Source organism: Dendrobium catenatum, unplaced genomic scaffold (genome assembly GCF_001605985.2).
Source record: "Dendrobium catenatum unplaced genomic scaffold, ASM160598v2 fragScaff_scaffold_133, whole genome shotgun sequence".
Taxonomy (NCBI): Eukaryota; Viridiplantae; Streptophyta; class Magnoliopsida; order Asparagales; family Orchidaceae; genus Dendrobium; species Dendrobium catenatum.
The window spans coordinates 7,541,987-7,545,258 of NW_021318595.1; positions in this window are offsets into that span (position 1 = coordinate 7,541,987).

A 3,272-nucleotide genomic window follows, 5' to 3' on the forward strand; every position below is an offset into this window, starting at 1 on the left:
AAATTTGGAAGAAAATGTGATAGAAAATTTGGAGATAGAAAACCCTTTGCCTAGAGATTTGAGATTTTCTAAAAACCACCCAAAGGAGTTGATAATTGGTGAACCTAGTGAGGGTGTAAGGACTATGTGTGGATTAAACAAAGAAGTCAATCATTCAACCTTCATTTCTACAATAGAACCCACTAATTTTGATCTGCTGACCTCATTTTTGTATGAGGTCATCAGCTACTGCCCCAAACTTCTGATTATACATTCAAGGGTGGATAGCCTGCCACCTGTCAATCATCTAGCAAATCTTTCAATCATTGTTTCAATCATCCTTCAATCATTGCCATGCTTTCAATTAATCAATATAATTCTACAACCAACCTCCAATCAAGTTCTCATCACTCAATCTTTGGCTTGAAATCATCAATCTAACAACCACTTCAGCAAATCATAATCAATCATCTAATCTTCAATCTTCTAGCCTACATTCAATCAACATTCAATCGTATATTTAACTTCTAGCATCTATAATCTTCTACTATAGTCACATACCCAGTTCTCAATCATCTCAAATATAGTTCAATTAGATCAATCCAATCATATCCAAATCATGCTTTAAACATTCATGTAATCAACATTCACCAAACTATAATCATTTGATCATACTCAATCTAGTTGAGCTCAATCCATATAGAAGATTCAATCAACCATTCTATTATATCAACACAACTTCAAAATATAGGTCAAATACTACTCAACATGCTTTGAGCCAAACCACCATGGGTTGACTCAGTCAACTCCTCATGAAGACAATTTAGAGTTGTTTAAGATTCATTCTGAGAAAACGATTTCAGGTATGATTAAATATTCCAGAACTGATAAAGAAGACTCCGAAACTATGTGGATACATGATTGGAATTGTATCAGGAAAATGAAACTTAATCCTTGGACCTCTTTCTTTTGGTGGAAATTATTGAAGAAGGCTATCCCTACAATGGATTTCTTATTACATAGAAGATTAAATGTTAACAACCTTTGCCCAAGAGGTTGTAACATGATTGAAAATGTAGACCATGTGGCAGTGAATTGTTTGAAATTAAAACAGGTTATTCAAAAGGCAAATAGTTGGGGTTTTCATCAACCTGTTTTAAAAAATTTTGAAGATTGCTTGCATTTCTTGAAGGATCAAGGTAAGGAGAATCCTTTTCTAGCAAATTTGTGTTATGCATTGGTGTATAATTCCTGGAAGAGTAGGAATACGTTAATCTATGAAGGCAAAGAGATTGGAACCGGTATCATTATCACTAATGCCATTACCTATGCATCTAGTTCTACTTCTATAATTCATTAGAACCACTGGGTTGCTAACTAGCAATTTGAGCTGATTTCTTCCACTTGGCATCCCCCCCCCCCAGGCGATTTCCTCCCCCTTGGCACCCCCCCCCCCCCGGATGGATTAAAGTAAACATAGATGCTTCCCTTCTTGTCTCTAATGAAGCTGTTATTGGAGTTAATCGTAGAGACAATAAAGACAGGATGCTCTAGCTTTTGGATTCTCAGTAATGCACTGGGACATTGGTTTCTTGGAGCTGCTTGTTGTACGTTCATTGAAGAGGGTGATACAAGACTGAATGTTCAATGCTAAAGGCTTAATTATGGAAGGAGACAATTCTAATATAATTTCTTACCTACAAAAATCGGTGGATCTTCAAAGCCGATAGATGGACATTAATGATAAAGAAAAACCTTGGACTTTCTTAAGGAGTTTGACGTAATCCTATTCCATTAAGTTAATAGAGGTTGTAATAAGTTAGCTCATTGGTGTGCTAACAATGCTTTGAAAGGTGATTTCTTTTGGGACATTCTAGAAGTCAATAAGGTCCCTCCTACCTTTTATTCTTTGTTAAAGGAGGAAAGTGATAGGACTTCTATCACTTAGTTGTTTGTTCCTTTCTTTTTTTTCCTTTTTAATGCATTTGGCAGTTTTATCAAAAAAAAAAAACATATTATTACTATTAATGTAATTATCCATGCCTAAAAAGCTAATATTTGAAGGATTAACATTTACAGAGAACCAAGGCGTGAAGAGAGAGAAGCTCCACAATTTGAGGAAGGATCTGGAAGGAGATTTTTGGCTGCATTCTTTGTAAATGGAGGAAGGTGGTTAGTCATCCTTTGATGACTGGAACACCTATTCCCTTAGATCTACCATGCGTCCAACTTTGTTGGATACAAAAGGTAGATTTTCTTTCAATCGCAGCTTTTCTCGCAATTCCTACTTCATGAATACTCCTCTGGTTCTCAAAGAAGGTTGTTTTATTTCAAATCAAAACATTTTTCCTAATGGAGAGAAAGGAAAAGAAGCTGTTTCGGGGGGGGGGGGGGGGGTTTATTGGTAATTTAAAAAACTTTTTGGATTTTTAATAGAAAAAAAATTTTTTAGATATATTTCTTGTAAAATCTCATAAAATAAAGATACAAAAACTAAAATGAAAGCATAAATTTATAGTGATTTTGTCCAAAAAGACCTACATCCACTCCCTGAAGACTCTCTCTTCAGGTAATGCACTATTACCAAAGGTGGCTCTCCTTTAGCTCCCACAGCATGGTGGAGAAGCCTTTACAATTTCCTATCTTCTACATATCCCCGATTTGATAAAGTACTGTCATCCTTTCACACTCTCCAAGTGTCGGCAGAGTACCATCGTCTGTTCACACCCTCTAAGTGTCAGCAGAATACCGTCATCTGCTCACACCCTCCAAGTGTTGGCAGAGTATTGTCATCTGATCACACCCTCCAAGTGTCGGCAGAGTACCAGATCTTCTTCAAAGATCTTCTCTCCATAAACTAGAAAGAGAAAAGGAATATCAATAACCAAAAACCCAAAGAGATTCTTACCTTTAAGTAATCTTGTGATCCCTTCACACTCCACTTGCAAGAAATTTCTCTCAAACACTCTCCCACAAACACTCTTTAACTTATTCTTGAAAATGATGAAGAACAACTCTTTTCACGTTAGTTTCTATGGACCTTTTATATGAAATGCACAAAAAACTATCTAGAAAACTAAAATTTTTAATTTTGATCATCCATGATTGTACAGTATGATCAATATTAATCCCGGATGAACAGTTCAAAATTGTCTGGTACAATCCTGTATGAACTATTTTCATAAAAGCTTATCATACAGTATGATATGCCTATTGTACCATTTGAACAAATATAAAAAAATCCTCATTCATCTGGAAAAAAATGTTCCCAACAATTTTGTACTTTGCCATAA